The 18,042-nt window shown below is 45.4% G+C and overlaps 1 protein-coding gene across 5 annotated transcripts in view; it reads right to left on the reverse strand.

Moving 5' to 3' along the window:
- Positions 1-18,042, reverse strand: part of FAM219A (family with sequence similarity 219 member A) — a 301,158-nt gene that overhangs the window by 91,967 nt on the left and 191,149 nt on the right. The gene's annotated exons all lie outside the window — the stretch shown is intronic.

The following is an 18,042-nucleotide window of genomic DNA, read 5'->3' on the forward strand; positions in this document are numbered from 1 at the left end:
CCGCACACGCATGTTATAAAATACGATGGCCGTGCTTGCAGGGGGGAATTTTTGCTAAAAATGCGCATCAACGCAATCGGGCCTCCCCCAGTTCCCTCATCCCCTACCTAACCTTCCTCCCTCTTCCCCTCTGCTCCCCGCCCCCTAAACCTAACCCCAAAATCTTAATTTCAGTACTTACTGCTCCTCTGGAGCAGAAGTAATTTGCGTGCGCTGGCTGGCTGCCAGCGCACACTTCCCCGGGGACAGCATCGAATGGCGCTGTCCTGGCCCGCCCCTCGCCCTGCCTCGCCCCACCCAGACTCCGCCCCCTGGCCAGCCCCTTCTAAGAGGCCTGGCACTTGTGCATGTACTGGGGTTTATGCGCTTGGCTGGGCCCATTAGAAAAATGTGTGCGGCGCGTGCAAGGCCGCATGCATAAAACCCCGGTATTTGCGTGCACGGGCGTTTGAAAATGTACTTGCATAAGTGTATGATTCGGTGTACACAGATTTCTTCTAAATGCAGAGATCCGCAGAGTTTATATGCCTTTTTTATATAAAAGTATGCACATAGACTGTATGTTGTACATTAAATAAATTGTAAAATGTGAGCATCGGTTTATGCATGCTGGCAGGTAGTTTCTAAAGTTGGCGGAGACATGCGTGTCCTCGCTTATAAAAATATTCCTTTGCTTGCGTACTTGCAAGCAGCGGTTCGCCGACACCTCCACCAGCTCGCCCACCCACTGCAGCCGTTCCGCGCGCGCCCCTCCATCGCTTGCGGCAGACCCTTCCCCAAAAAACTGCAGACCGAGGAGAAGTCAGATTTAATGTCCACAGCATGATCAGCAGGTACGAAAGCATGCGTGCACGTCCGACGATGTGCACGCGTACTCCGCTTATAAAATACAGAGCTGTGCGTGTTATTTCGAAACCCCACCCCGAAATGCCCTCTTTGTAGGTGAATATCGTTGTGCATAGCAGCGATCATCCATACATACTCCCGTCCTACTGAAAATGTGCTTTACCGCACACAGAGGTTACTTATGCACGCATATTCCGATTTCACATGTACAATCCACCCCCTCCCCATTGAAAATTCACCCCTTAATGTCCATCTGCTAAGCTCTAGGAAAGCTGAGAATGCTTTGCTTACATGGTACACGTATCTGAAGGGAAATAAAAGCACAATTTAAAGTACTTAAGAAGCTAGTTGGAAAAAGTGCTATTGTTTATTCACCAGCAGAAGCAGGTTGGATTGTTTCTGAACATCTGCTAACCAAATTTTAGAAATTAGGATTAGGAAGGGTTTGGGGTCTTCAAAAACGGACTGCGCCCACAGCTGTACCTTCCAGTTAAATTTACAACAGGGCTTCATAAACCTGTCTTGTCACGCCACAGCTGCTCCTAGGGATGGGTGGTATGTCCCGTGTCCTCCCCCCCCCCCCCCCCACACACACAGGGCGCCACTATGCTCAACGGAAGCCTTCCTCCTCCTCCGTCAGATGGGAAACTGCTGCTCCGTTGACTGTCTGGCTGATCGCCGTGTGTCAGAGAAAGGGTCGCCTGGAGGGAGCGGGCTCCCTCTGATCGTGGCAGAGAGAGAGAACCTGCGTCTTCGGAAGGGATGCCCCTTTCCCCACACAGGGCGCCGCTATACTCAAGGGATGCCTGCTGCCTCCAGGCGGACTTGCTATCAGATGAAATATTGCTGCTCAGTTGACTGTTATGGCTCATCATTGTGTGTCAGAGAGAGAGGGTTGCCAGGAGGGAGCAGGCTCCCTCTGGTCGTGGCAGAGAGAGAGAGCCTGCGTCTTCGGAAGGGATGCCCCTTCCGCATACAGGGCATCACTTGGCTTAGGGACAACCGTACACAGCCGGTTGGGTTTTTCTACAATGAATACGCTTGAGATAAACTTTATTTAACATGAAAAGGAGAATATAACTGGATATTTAAAAACAAAATGTTTTATATATTTAGAAGCATTTGTATTCCACATTATACAAGAAATTGATTACAAAAATCGTAATCATGTAACAAGCAAACAATATTAAATCAATATTTCAATGTAAAAAGAAAAATTAACAAAAATTGCAGCATCAAACATCTAATCTTATCATCTCAAATTTGAATAAATGTTTCATAGGCCTGAGCAAAATTAAAAAGACATTCAAAGTATGGGCTTCTGAGGTAAAATGATCACTTATTGTGACATGTAAATTATATTTACATGCACTGCTGTGCTGTCAACCAAAGCAATTATTAAAAACCTTACAAAAAAAACAAACCAGAAATCTACATGGCAAATCTGCCATAAAAGCACCAACTCCCGGGACTCCAACAGCAAAGCAATTACTATACCAGCCCCTAAATACTTCCTGGCAGCAGATCAAGTCTGACTGCTACAAATCTGCGGTCACATGCAGAGCACGGCCATACCCTCACCCAATACAGAAAGAGGGGCTGGAAGGGTCAGAAGGGGTGACAGATTATTAATGCCTGTCTATGAATGCCACCTCTGTAACCAGTCAGCGCCTGTTTGTTGAGTTATAACTATGAATGTCACTTGGTAAACCGTTGTGATCTATACATGGGATGACGGCATATAAAATGTCTAAAGAAATAAAATACACGTGTGCCTGTGAAAGAAGAGCTGGGAGAACATAGGAATTGCCATACTGGGTGAGACCGAGGGTCCTTCAAGCCCAGTATCTGGTTTCCAACAGTGTACAATCCAGGTCACAAGTACCTGGCAAGATCCCAAACAGTAAATAGATCCCATGCTACTAATGTACAGTGATAAGTAGGGGCTATTCCCCAAATCTACTTGGTTAGTAACAATTTATGGACTTATCCAAACCTTTTTTAAACCCAGTTATGCTAACTGCCTTAACCACAGCCTTTGGTAATGAATTCCAGAGTTTAATTGTGCATTAAGTGAAAAAGAATTTTCTCTGATTTGTTTTAAATGTGCTACTTGCTAACTTCATGGAGTGCCCCCAATTCCTTGTATTATCCGAAGGAGAAAATGTTTCACATTTACCCGTTCAATCTATCATATCCCCCCTCAGTCATCTCTTCTCTAAACTGAACAGCCCTAATCGCTTTAGCCTTTCCTCATAGGGGAGCCGTTCCATCCCCTTTATCACCATTTGGTCGCCCTTCTCTTTATCTTTTCCAGAGCAACAATATCTTTTTTGAGATGCTGTGATCAGTGATGCATATGAGAATCAGAGGGTCGGAAGGTCTGGCAGAAGGGAGAGGGAGGGAAAGGGGATACGAGATGAGAAAAAAGGGCACCTGGGATGGAGGTGAGGAAGAGAGAGAAAGAGGACTGGGAGTGGGGAGGAGAAAAGCAGTTCTGGTGAGGCGAGAGGGTGCAGGACCAGAGCCAGGGAAGGAACATCTTTCTCCCCGTCTGGATCCCCTCCAAGATTATATTCCTTCCTCTTCTTTTTCCCCCCAGATCTCAAAACCTCCCTTTACCCGTCTCCCTCCTCCTTCCCCTCCCTCTCTCATAACATACATAATAACACAGTAAATGACAGCAGATAAAGATCAAAATGGCCCATCCAGTCTGCCCTGCAAGGCGTTTAAAGCTGCAACGGACGCTTTGTGCAGGTGACCCCTGAGCTGGTAAAAACCAACCCTGTTTCGGAGTTGAGAGGTCTGAGAACCAGTGGTCATGATATGAGGCTCCAATGCAGTCGCCACGGGAGTATTTCTTCACAGAAAGGGTGGTGGATGCATGGATTGACCTCCCGGCGCAGGTGACAGAGACAAAAAAAACAGTTTAACAGTTCAAGAAAACATGGGACAAGTTCGGAGGAGCAGTGACTGCAATGAATTGAGGCAAAGTCGGAGATCAAACTGGCCTACTACGGCCTTGTAGCAGGAAGTAAACTGAGCAAATGAGATGGGTCCTTATATGCAATCATATTCTCGGTTTCTGAATTTTTAAGTGTAAACAGTGGCAATAAAAGTTGCATGTGTACGCAAACCCCATCAGCACAGATGCTAAAGCGCTTATCCAAGTGTTCAGAAATGTGACGGCTGGAAGGTAGCACTTCCTTTTTTTTTCTGCTGGCCATGCTTCTCTCTGTGCATCCCTGGAGCTCTAGCCACTGCCCCCTCACATTCTTTCACCCCTTTAATGTCACCAGATACTATCACCCCAAGGTCCCTTCTCCTAGTCGGTGCATAACAGCTCCATGTAGCACCCCCTCCTTACACACACACTGTGTACCTCTCCTGCAGATTTCTGAACTCTTAATTGTATGACTGCACTTTTTTGCATTGCCTTTTAGCTGCCATGCGCTCAGGCTTCCTTAGGGCACATCTCATTCCGTCTGTTCCCTCAGGATGTTGCAGATCTTTGTGTCATCTGCAAACCACATTCGGTGCACACCTGTGATCTGTCTCTCTCTCCTTGCTCACCGATACCTGAGATCCCCCAAAAGAAGAAAATAAATTATAGAGACACACACAAGCAAGGTTGCAAAAGTCCTTTATTTTAATGTACAATACAGGAGCATTATTTCTGAAGAAAAAGGATGCACCTTTATGCAGATGTACTACAGCACTGCCACAGAATCTCTGAAGCTTTGCCGCAGAATTTTCTAAACTCTTGCCACAGAAAACTTAGGGGCTGTGATCCTAACACATCTGTAAGAAGAAATGGGAAATTATTTCTTGGGCTGCCGCCAAAAAGTGATGAAAGATGAAACTACTTGCAAGCTTCTTATGGGATTTTTGTTGAGCTGAAGACAAACTGTGATTAATTTATTCTTGGAAGAACGAGCAGCTTTTTTTTTTTTTTTTTTAATTCTATGCTGGATTTTGTACTTTTGCTGTACTTTTGGATCAGCAATAACTGTCTGTCCAGTGCCTCCAGTGAAGATTCAGTGATGAAAGGTCAGTTTGGATTTTGCATTTTGTTGACCCCAACCCATGGTCAGTACTCAACAGTTCTCAAACCCTTCAGAAGGACCGATGCCATCTACCCGTACGTTGCAGTTGTTCCTGACCTGGCTCGTTGCCAACACATCCAAGTGACCAGGCAAACTTGCAGAAGCAGTGATAGCAACACAAGTTTCTTTCTTAACAGAGTAATGTACCCTTTAGGCACAGTAAGCCCTTATAAACAGGCAGGCAGACATGCAACCGCTTAAAAATCCCTGCCACTCGTTAGTCCCTTATAAGTCTATGCCCAATCGGAGTGGTGGCTCTAGGCCTTCATTTCTCTGGCCATTTGCTTCCCCAGAAAATGCTTTAGCCCACTGCTTGTTGGCTGCTACTTTCCAAATTTCCTAGGGCCTTTTCTTTCCCCTGAACCATGCCCAAATTGGCTCAACCTATGTCTATGACGCCTGGATCTTATAATTACATTACCCGCAAAGCTTCAATCTATAGCAGGGGTGGCCAACTCCGCTCCTCGAGAGCCACAAACAGGCCTGGCTTTCAGGATATCTATCACGAATATGCATAAGATAGATTTGCATACAATGAAGTTGGCCACCTCTGGTCTAGAAAGATATCATTTCCCTTCTCCCTTTCATTTTCTTCCTTGTAGCCCTCGGCTCCCTTGGTGGGCCAATGGTACCTCAATCTCTGTCTGTTACAGGCTGGATGGAGTCCTGACTCAATTACAGACTACAGTTCCCATCAAGCCACACTTCCCTTATGCACTCTATGTAGTTTTCAGCCTGTCTGTTCTCTGTCCCAAAGCTGATTCTCCACGTGTGAACCCTTGATTCTGTTAAACTCTTAACAGTGGGAGGATACTCCTGAGATAGAGGGCTAGATCTGGAGCCCAGGTAGCTTCTTGTTGCTTGCAGGTAGTATCACGTAAGCTAAGTGCACCCAGAAGGGATTTAAAACACGGTTTTCACTGGGGAGGAAAAAAAAAGGTTTTAAGAGTTGCACTTTGTGTCACACACTGAAGTCTGCCTTCAAGGATATGCCACCATGGATAGTTACATACAGTACAGAAAGAGGACACTGTCACCTCCCGTAGGACTCACTTTCCCAGTCTTCTGGAGATAATTAAAATCAACTGTGACTGATTCAATTTCAGTTTAGCTCAGTTTTCAGTTTGGAAAACTGATCTAAGTTAGTTCTACATGACTTGCTGCTCCTGAATCTCTTTATTCAATTTGTTGACCGGGAAATCTGGATGAAGACAAATGACTTCTTTTCGACTGGGTCCCCGAGGCACTGCTGACACACTAGCCCGGTTTCCACATTTGTCTACTGTGTTCAAACTTCTGGATCTACTTTGTACATCTCTGTATCTATACACATTATTAGAAGCTAAGGACATATTTGGTTTACTTTTACATAAATTCACTGAATTAATCTTAGTTACCAATGGCTGTCTGAAATCCCCTATCAGAGAAACAGAGACTATGATGGCAGATAAAGGCCATAAGGCCCAGCAAGTCTGTCCATTTCCCCTATCCTGCTGCAGTACCACAGAGCCTACTTCATCTTCAGCTTAACTCCATTTTCTGATCCAAAAGTTCAGTTCTGATACCATTTTTGCTCCCACCACCTCCCCAGGAGGCTGTTCCGTGTACACTCTATGAAGAAATATTTCTTTACATGACGACGAGGATGTTTTCATAGGGCTTATGGACCAGGTTCTGCACCATTTGGTTAGCCGCTCTCTGGACTCTCTCTACTCTGTCTACATTCTTCTGGAGGTAAAGTCTTCAGAACAGGACCCAGCACTTCAGATGAGGCTTCACCAATGACATTGCTACCTCCTTTTATCTTCTGGCTATGCCTCTCCCTGTGCATCTCAGTGAAAGAGGGTCACAAAACCGTCTCTTGCTAGTAGGACTTGGATTCTCCAAGAAAATCTAAGTGGAGACATGGTGAAGGTGTTTGACACTCCCCAGTAGGAGGTGCGTTGAGTTTGACAAAACGGCAGAGCTCTCATGAGTCAGAGCTCTTCTATTCCTAAGAGAAGAGGCTGTTTCTTTTGTCCTGTCTCCGGTCCTAAGCTAGAACCAAAGGTTGGCATGCCTCATGCCTTTGGGATTTTTCTGTCTTGAGGTCCACAGAGGACCTCAGAGGTTTCTTGAAGAACCAGACGTGGTCTTAAGGAAGCAGGATGTTAGTCCCATACACCTCATCTATAAAGGGAGATTGCTTCATGCTGTATAAACCTAGTAAATGGTGGCAGAAAGAGACCCAATTGGTCCATACAGACTGCTCAGCAAGTTTATTTTATGTAACTCCCCAGCAGGGTAGGAACAGCAGAGGTAATTTTCCCTCTATATGGTGCCGAATTTAAGTGAAACTCTCGTTTTAATGTTATCTTCGCCATTCCTTCTGTGAGGAATACAAAAGAGACCACCACTTTTCTGTATCATCATGATGATTAACTATACAGTGAGTTTCTCCTGAGGTAGAAAAGAAAAGCTGGTATCTTTTTAATTAAAATAAAATTGAATTTAGGAAAGGGATTTTTGAATAAGACCTAGTTTCCCATAATAATAATCACACATAAAGGAATTTGATGCTATTTTGAGGATGTACAAGCTGTCTCTTTCCCTTTGATTGTCACACCAGGCCTGATTATAGAAACCAGAGAGCATGCTTTCTCTGTCACTGATCCCATTTTCTAGAATATTTTGCCAGAGAAGTTGCATTTGGCACCAAGTACGAAAACTTTTTTTTTTTTAAGAACATCTTTATTCATGATGTAAAGTACAAAACAGATGAACATTTATAAGCTCAAAGGTCAGAACATCAATTCCCCCCTGTAAGAGAACCCCTACCCTGCTGCAAGCCCCCCCCCCCCACAGCTTTACCCCCCCTACCCTGACAAACTGTGAAGATAAGTCTATAAATGTCTTTGAACTCTGAGATGGTATTTGCATCTGAATTCCATGACACACTTGTCCCTGATCACAATAGATTTTCCCTTATTTCTCAGTCAAGAGGGATCACTCTGGCAGGTCCCTTCCCCTGAGTCTTTATTTTGTATTTTCACTCTGAAGACCAGGGGTGGATTGCAGGAAAATATCAGACCGGGGGATTTTTTCAAAAGCAGCCTACGGGATAATCGGTCTGACCCTGTCGTGCACTTTCCCTGCAGTGCATGCTTTGACTGCTTCCAAAAGCAAGCCAAACTGACCCTTAAGTAGTACATCATGTGATCTAGAGGCTGGCAGAATTGAGCCAAAATATCTCCAACATAAATTTCATATTTTACCTAGATAACTAAACAGAACATGCCAGGGGTAAGCAAAGTAAACTACAGTCCTCCCTTTCAATACTCCCCCCCCCCCCCCCATAAAAATATCCTGAATTCCTGGCCAATCAGCTCTTGAACCACCTGTCAAGCAATGAGGCAACTACTTGCCAGCCAGTGGCTCAGATACCCACACATTCTGTTGATGTGCTGTTGCTCATGTGCTCACTCAGTGAGTGCCCTCCACCTGAGCACTGCTGGCAGCCCTTTCCCAGAATGCAACAAGTCCCTCCTTTTCTTATTTCCACTTTCCAGGAGACTCCCTGGTTCTGCAGCCTGCTGCCTCTCTCAGAGTTTAGCCCGGCCACCTCAACGAAAGCCTCACCAACCCTGTCCAGGCACTTCCTCCTGGCTCACTCCTTCCCTTTCTGTGAGTGTAGCTTGCCGCCACTTCTCGAGCCACTCTTGTCGCCCATTCTAGTGCATTCCCATTGACTGTGTCTTACACAGAATCTGCTGCTTTTATGGTTCTCCAGCCCTGCTCTGCCTACCTGTTGTAGGGAAGGAGAGACAAGAAGTGATCCATGCTATCGGCTTTCTCTGGGGCTTAAAAAAAATAAAATTAAGCCCTGTTGAGATCATCGCTGCAGCTGAGACTGGAGACGTCACTAACCCAAAGCACTACAGCTTCAGATGAGATCTTGCTTTCCCACAGAATCAATGCAGCCAGGGCCAGTGCAAGGGTATCAGGCACCCTAGAGAAGCTTATAGCCTCCCTGGTCTCACTCTTCCTACACATAATTAAAGAAAAATTGGTTCTTACCTGCTAATTTTCGTTCCTGTAGTACCACGGATCAGTCCAGGACAGCTGGGTTTTGCCTCCCCACCAGCAGATGGAGACAGAAGAAGACTTTGCGGACTCTGTCCTATACCCCTGAAGTGCCACCTAGTGTCTGCCAGTATGATTCAATACCCAAGCAGAAAAACCAGATACAAAAAACCATACCTATGAACCAAAAAAACACCTCCCTCGTAGAGCAGATGATATGAAAAACACTACATAAACCGTAATGAACCCGAATGTCCGCAAAAAATGCAGAGAATAAAACTTGCATAGAGAATGACCAGCCACCAGCCGAGCGGACTCTCCATCGTCTTCCTGGGCGGGTCGTCTGGACTGATCCGTGGTACTACAGGAATGAAAATTAGCAGGTAAGAACCAATTTTCCTTTCCCTGTACGTACCTGGATCAGTCCAGGGCAGCTGGGATGTACCAAAGCTATCTTAACCTGGGTGGGACTGAGAGAGTCCCGCTCGGAGCACACTGGCCCCAAAGGAACCGGGCTCTGGAGCCCGGACATCGAGCCGATAATGTCTTGCCAAGGTATGCGGAGACTGCCAGGCTGCCGCCCTACAAATTTCCTGTGGCGACACCTGCGGACACTCCGCCCAAGACGTCGAATGCGAACGAGTAGAATGAGCCTTAAGGCCAGAAGGAAGTGGACGACCCTGAACCAGGTAAGCAGAGGAAATCGCCTCTTTCAACCATCGAGCAATCGTTGACCTAGATGCCTTCTGCCCTTTTCTGGCCCCACTCTAGATGCCTTCTGCCCTTTTCTGGCCCCACTCCAAAGTACAAAGAGGTGGTCCGAGAGCCGAAAACTGTTCGTTACCTCTACATAGCGTAACAGAGCCCTCTTCACGTCCAACTTCTGCAACTCCTTTGCCTGTGGAGGAGAAGAAGCCACCCCCGCAAAGGAAGGAAGTTCCACAGACTGGTTCACATGAAAAGAGGACACCACCTTCGGGAGAAAAGAGGGAACGGTTCTCAGGGAGACTCTCGCCTCGCCCGAAAAAAGAACCGCGGCATTTGGCGTGATTTCCCGGTAAGTAGGCCGTACCACGCGGCAAATCCCCGGGCTCGATTTTTGCGTATCCGAAAAAGAACCGTGGCGTTCGGCGCGATTTCCCAGTCCCCCCGGGCCGAAAAAACGGCGAAAAAGCGGCAAAAAACGGCGAAAACGGAGCGAACACCTGGTCGGCGGAGGCCCTAACTCCAGGCAAGTACAAAAAACGAATTTAAAAAAATTGAAACTTTACCTTAAACTGAAGAAAACGGCAGGCTGGGCGAAAATGAGTAGCCGAGACCCCCGGCATCACCTCGAACCACGGCAGAAGTAGGGTCCCCAACCCTGTGCTCTGCAGCCTCAAATACCAGGGGGGATGGTCCCACCAGGACCTGACAACCCCCTGGGAGGCTAAATGCTGCACTGCCTTTTTTTTTTTTTTTTCCAAATGGAAGGAACCCTACCAAGATCCCTAACCTGAAGAACAACTGCAGCACTAAGCTAAAGAACCAACTCCCTAACTTAGCACCACCGAGAGACACTAGGCTTTGCACCTCCACCATCTGCTGGAGACAGAAGAATACTGGCAGACACTAGGTGGCACCTCAGGGGTATAGGACAGAGTCCGCAAAGTCTTCTTCTGTCTCCATCTGCTGGTGGGGAGGCAAAACCCAGCTGTCCTGGACTGATCCGGGTACGTACAGGGAAAAAACTATAATTTAAATTAACAGATTCTATATGTAAGGGACATTCAATATCCCTTTCAGCAACATGCATATTATATTTACCTGAACTGCTGTGGTGCCAACTTGAAAATCCTGCAAAAAAACACTTTGGAACTAAAAAAAAAAAAAAAAAAAAAGATATAGTTGCGATGGAGAAAGTACAGAGAAGGGCAACCAAAATGATAAAGGGGATGGAACAGCTCCCAATTAAGCTCTGGAATTTGTTGCCAGAGGATGTGGTTTGTGCAGTTAGTGTAGCTGGGTTCAAAAAAGGTTTGGAGAAGTTCTTGGAGAAGTCCATTAACGGCTATTAATCAAGTTGACTTAGGGAATAGCCACTGCTATTAATTGCATCAGTAGCATAGGATCTTCTTGGTGTTTGGGTAATTGCCAGGTTCTTGTGGCCTGGTTTGGCCTCTGTTGGAAACAGGATGCTGGGCTTGATGGACCCTTGGCCTGACCCAGCATGGCAATTTCTTATGTTCTTATATGGTATTAGGCCTATTGCAACGTGCTGGATCTGTAGATAAAGAAAATGATCCACGTTGTTTAAGACAGGACTCAAGGAAAGAGTTGTTTATACGTGTCGGTTTTCATGATTCAGTTGTCTGCCAGTAAGGAAAACTGGCGCCGAGGGTTCAGGAAGCGAACGCATGTCAGTCAAGCATCTGTTTCCTGAACCCAACTGTCTTTTTTTTTTTAACTTTTTTTCTTCATCCTACTTAATATCACAACGATATTAAATAGGAGGCAGTACAGAAAAACAGTTTTTTCTGCTTTTCTGTACTCGTTTTTGATGCGCACAGCTATTAACGCCTGCTCCAGGCAGGCGTTAATAGATGACAGTTAAATGTGCATCCGAGACGCTCATTTTATTTTTTTTGCATGGGGAGTGAATGCCTAATAGCCTCATTCCCACGCATTTGCATGTGATTAGCGCTATTAGATTCACTCCACATTGGATGAGCGTTGAATATGCGCTAATCCCCTTATCGCGTTAGGGGATTGATTAGCGCCTATTCTACCTGCATCCGACTGCAGGTTAACAGTGCATCGGCCACTCTATCTGCTATGCAGATATGCAGACTTCCGGGGGAAAATTAGTATTGCCCACTATTGGAAGGAATCCAGAGACATAAGGAAATAGAGACAATTTCCCTCTTACAAAACTCCATGTTTTTTGCATTGACGTGACAGAGTGAAGTCGAGAAGCCCAAGTCTGCTTCTTCTGATATCTGATGCAAAGACATATATAGATTAAGAGGGGACAGTAACCAATGAAAAATGTGCAGAATAAATTAGTTACTGTGATTACTTGCGTGCAGTAGTGCTCCTATTTGCAATTTGGATTAAGAGGGGACAACATCTGTATCTCATATTCTGTATCAGAATATAAATTAATATGAATAAACCAGTCTCCTAGTGACATCAACAAATATGCCATATTGTGAAATTTAAAATTTGGAAAATTCAATCCGCCCTCTTCCTTGGGTAACATCAATTTGACTAGAGACCTTCTAGGTTTTTTCCCCTCACTATACAAAATGTAAACAATTTTATTTAAAAGCTTGATGTGTCCTGAAAGAAGCCCCACAGGAAGCATCTGTAAGACAAAGTAATTTAGGTAGTAATACCATTTTGATTAGAACTATACGACCATGAAGAGAAAGAGGAAGATTTGACCACCCTGGCAATTTACTCTGGACATTTTCTAAAATAGGCTTAATATTTATGGGATACCATTGAGAAGGATCTCGGTGCAATTCTATACCCAAATATTTGAGGGAACGTAGCTTCTGCTTAAGACAAAAATTTGGCCAATTGTCATGAAGGGTACCTAAAATATCCAAAGCCAAATTGAGTTTTAGCCCAGAAAAGGAATCATAGAATTCAAAAGTTTGTAACACCGCAGGCAGAGAAGTTCGTGAGTTAGAGAGGATCATCAATATATCATCTGCAAATAGCCGAATTTTTAAACAAGCCGAGCCCCTTCCCATACCTGTGATGTTAGGATGATTAAGTATTTTTGGTTTACCACAATGTTCCAATGTTGAAAGAAATAGCAAAGGTGATAAGGGTCACCCCTGTCTCGTTCGCCTCCTCAAGTCAAAGCACTCAGATTACAAAGATTTGGGTAGTGGGATTAAAATATAAAAGTACTTATATAAATTCAAAAATACGCCCAGATTAGCCCATGGAATGGAATGTGTGTTTTAAAAAGGACCAGGAAACCCTGTCAAATGCTTTTTCTGCATCAAATCCCACTAAAAGAGGGTCTGGAATGGACAAAGACAATACTAATTTACATATATTAACACTGGACAAACCCAGCTTGACCCACATTATCCAAAGAAGGCAAGAAATATTTTAGTCTATTAGCCAACACTGAAGCATACATTTTAATATCAATGTTAAGGAGTGATATCGGTCTGTAGGAAGTAGCCAAAGTGGGGTCTCTGCCAGGTTTAGGGAAGACCACAATTACTGCATTTCGGATGGAAATCAGGCAGAGAAACCCTATTAGCCATATTCTTAAACAAAGCCCGCATGGCCGCCACAAACAAACCTTTCAGAGATTTATGTAGGTGGAATCTAATCCACGGGTCCTGGAGTTCTAAAGCATCTCAAATCTCGTATTAACTTGCAATATTTCCATAGTGGTAAATGGGGCATTTAACCCAGGGGCTTCCAGCTCAGTCACGTGGGGAAGGCGAACGCTCTTCATGAATTCCTCTCTACCAGAAGACGTTTCCTGATCAGCTGCATAGAGGGCGACATAAAAATCTCCGAAAACAGAGCAGATTTCTTTAGGGGAGGAAAGTACATGTCCTCGCTGATTTTTAATCCCTGCAATACACCGGGATCCTTGTTGAACCTTAATAAGATTTTATTGCCATAAAAGTAAAATGTGTGTCTAAGAGATTGAATAGAATATCCAGCCTTGCAATGAAGCAAATCATTTAACTCATGTTGAGCAAGCAGATATTCCTGTTTATGAAGTGTAGAATATGTTCATAGCCAGAGCAACTTTTGGCTTCTAAACTGTTTAGCTAATGTTAAAATATCCGTATTTATTTTTTCCTAATCAGATATCCTATGATATTGCCTCTCATTACGGCTTTACCTGCTTCCCAGTATAGAATTGGGTTGTCTTTATGAAGAGCATGACGACATTCATAATCCTGCCAGCATTTTTTCAATAATTTCCTTATCTAAAGTCAAGGAAAGAGGGCATCTTCCACGAAGAGGGCAGGGAAGTTTCTCTACCACTTGACATCAAACACAAAACTGGACTAAGGTCTGCTATAACCGTATTCTCGATTTTGGATACATATATAGAAACATAGAAATGACGGCAGAAAAGGATCAAATGATCCCCCCCAGACTGCCCAGCAAGCTTATGCCAGTATCTGTGCACTGTGCAGATTACCCCATGCTTATCGGTTTACCAGACCACAAAAGCAGGGAGCAATGTTGGAGCTGCATCAGTGTATCAGGCTTAGTGATTAAGGGGCGGATTTTAAAAGGCCTGCGCGCGTAAATCCTTCCGGATTTACGCATGCAGGGCCCTCGCGCACCTATTTTGCATAGGCCGCCGGTGCGTGTAAAGCCCCGGGACATGCGTAAGTCCTGGGGCTTTGGAAAAGGGGCGTGTCGGGGCGTGCCGTGGCGTTTTGGGGGCGGGCCCAGGGGTGTGGCACCGGCCCCGGGGCGTGGTCGAGGCCTCCGGACCAGCCCCTGGGACCGGAACACTGAGCGGGGCTGCCGGCCGGCGTGCGCAAAGGTAGGGGGGGGTTTAGATAGGGCCGGGGGGTGGGTTAGGTAGGGGAAGGAAGGGGAAGGTGGGGGGAGGGCGAAGGAAAGTTCCCTCCAAGGCCGCTCCGAAATCGGAGCGGCCTTGGAGGGAACAGGCAGCGCACTGGGCTTGGCGCGCGCAGGTTGCACAAATGTGCACCCCCTTGCGTGCGCCGACCCCGGATTTTATAAGATACGCGCGGCTACGCGCGTATCTTATAAAATCCAGCGTACTTTTGTTCGCGATCGCGTATTTTTTTTAAGATCTACCCCTAAGGGTAGTAAGTGCCACATCAGCAAGTTACCCCCATGTTTATTTGTTTCCTAAACTTTAGAAGTCGGGGCCCCTCATTGGTTGCTGTCTGAATTCAGTTCCCCCTTTTCTCACTGCAGTTGAAATCAGAGAGCAATGGAGGAGTTATATTAGCAGTATCAAGGCTTAATTGTTAATAGTAGCAACTGCCACACCAGCAAGTTACCCCCATGCACTCTTTTCCTCATTTCCATCCTTCATCCTCCAGCAAGTCACCTGGACCGGATGGTATGCATCCCAGGGTACTAAAGGAACTCAAAAATGAAATTTCTGACCTATTAGTTAAAATTTGTAACCTATCATTAAAATCATCCATTGTACCTGAAGACTGGAGGGTGGGCCAATGTAACTCCAATATTTAAAAAGGGCTCCAGGTGTGATCCGAGTAGCTATAGACCAGTGAGCCTAACTTCAGTGCCGGGAAAAATAGTGGAAACTATCCTCAAGATCAAAATTGTAGAGCATATAGAAAGACATGATTTAATGGGACACAGTCAACATGGATTTACCCAAGGGAAGTCTTGCCTAACAAACCTGCTTCATTTTTTTGAAGGGGTTAATAAACATGTGGATAAAGGTGAACCGGTAGATGTAGTGTATTTGGATTTTCAGAAGGCGTTTGACAAAGTCCCTCATGAGAGGCTTCTACGAAAACTAAAAAGTCATGGGATAGGAGGCGATGTCCTTTCGTGGATTACAAACTGGTTAAAAGACAGGAAACAGAGAGTAGGACTAAATGGTCAATTTTCTCAGTGGAAAAGGGTAAACAGTGGAGTGCCTCAGGGATCTGTACTTGGACCGGTGCTTTTCAATATATATATCAATGATCTGGAAAGGAATACGATGAGTGACGTTATCAAATTTGCAGATGATACAAAATTATTCAGAGTAGTTAAATCACAAGCAGACTGTGATACATTACAGGAGGACCTTGCAAGACTGGAAGATTGGGCATCCAAATGGCAGATGAAATTTAATGTGGACAAGTGCAAGGTGTTGCATATAGGGAAAAATAACCCTAGCTGTAGTTACACGATGTTAGGTTCCATATTAGGAGCTACCACCCAAGAAAGAGATCTAGGCGTCATAGTAGATAATACATTGAAATCGTCAGCTCAGTGTGCTGCAGCAGTCAAAAAAGCAAATAAAATGTTAGGAATTATTAGGAAGGGAATGGTTAATAAAACGGAAAATGTCATAATGCCTCTATATCGCTCCATGGTGAGACCACACCTTGAATACTGTGTACAATTCTGGTCGCCGTATCTCAAAAAAGATATAGTTGCAATGGAGAAGGTACAGAGAAGGGCAACCAAAATGATAAAGGGGATGGAACAGCTCCCCTATGAGGAAAGGCTGAAGAGGTTAGGGCTGTTCAGCTTGGAGAAGAGACGGCTGAGGGGGGATATCATAGAGGTCTTTAAGATCATGAGAGGTCTTGAACGAGTAGATGTGACTCGGTTATTTACACTTTCGAATAATAGAAGGACTAGGGGGCATTCCATGAAGTTAGCAAGTAGCACATTTAAGACTAATCGGAGAAAATTCTTTTTCACTCAACGCACAATAAATCTCTGGAATTTGTTGCCAGAGGATGTGGTTAGTGCAGTTAGTGTAGCTGGGTTCAAAAAAGGTTTGGATAAGTTCTTGGAAGAGAAGTCCATTAACTGCTATTAATCAAGTTTACTTAGGGAATAGTCACTGCTATTAATTGCATCAGTAGCATGGGATCTTCTAGGTGTTTGGGTAATTGCCAGGTTCTTGTGGCCTGGTTTGGCCTCTGTTGGAAACAGGATGCTGGGCTTGATGGACCCTTGGTCTGACCCAGCATGGCAATTTCTTATGTTCTTATGTTCTTATGTTCTTTAGGAATCCACAGTGTTTATCCCATGTCCCTTTGAATTCCTTCACTGTTTTCATCTTCACTATCTCATCCATAAGGGCATTCCAGGCATTCACCACCCTCTCTGTGAAGAAATATTTCCTCACACTGGTTCTGAGTCGTCCTCCCTAGAGTTTCATTTCTGGAAAAGGTTTGACGATTGTGAATCATTAAAACCTTTCAGGTATGTGAAGGTCTGTATCTTATCTCCCCTGCACCTCCTCTCCTCCAGGCTATACATATATTCAGATCCTTCAGCCTCTCCTCATAAGTCTTCCAATGCTGACCCCTCACTATTTTGGTCACTCTTCTTTGGACCGCCTCTATCCTGTCTATCTTTTTTGAGATATGGGCACTAGTACTGAATGCAGTACTTCAGGTGAGGTCTCACCAAGGACCTGAACAAGGGGCATCATCACCTCCTGATTCTTACTGGTTATTCCTCTCCTATGCAGCCCAGCATTCTTCTGGCTTTAGCTATCGCCTTGTTACATTTCTTTGCCACCTTCAGATCATCAGACACTGTCACACCGAGGTCCTGTGGAATTTTGGCAAATAGGCCCAGGCGTAGGCCTACCAAACAGTATCTCATGAGGAGTGAGTCCATGTTTATGCTTAGGCATATTTCTTATACTCATTAATGCGAAAGACCGAGAGAGATCTTTAAAACGAGGGCACAATTCTTGCCGTCTGAAGAATCTGTGGAATCCTACGCCTGAGCATGTGGTTCCCCCTCCTTCATCTCCTCCTCATTGTCTGAGACTCCCAAGGGGCCCTCATCCTCCCTCTGGTGAAGGGGAGAACCTGCGGTACTGCAGGGACCTTCCCCTGGCTAATTCCACCGGGGTTTCTTCTTTGCTGAAGACTCCTCCCTCCCTCTGTGGCCCTAGGCCTTGGGACGGCTCTCTGCCTTGAAACTTCCATCTCCCCGGATGCCTTGCGCACAATCCTGATGAATCCCACAGGGAACTCTGGGCTTTGTGAACCCTTGGGCTCCAGGGGATTAAGGGCCTCTATGGGGCTTGCCACTAGTGGCTCTGATGCTGCAAGGAAGTGCCACGTGTGGGCTGCTGCGGGGAAACCCTGCCCTGGCGTGGTGCGGAATGGCGGCAAGGTGAGGCTGCGTTGCTCCGTGCGAGTGGCCTCCTCTTGTAGAGCGTACACCAGCTTCTTTCCATTGCATGCTCTGCAAAACGAGCTGGCAATACTCACTGCTCGCCTGGTGCCCACACTGCCCATACTTCCTCCCCATCTCCTTATGTGAGGTTCCTTAGATGGGAGACATGTTGAGTCCC

Source organism: Rhinatrema bivittatum, chromosome 1 (assembly GCF_901001135.1).
Source record: "Rhinatrema bivittatum chromosome 1, aRhiBiv1.1, whole genome shotgun sequence".
Lineage (NCBI taxonomy): Eukaryota > Metazoa > Chordata > Amphibia > Gymnophiona > Rhinatrematidae > Rhinatrema > Rhinatrema bivittatum.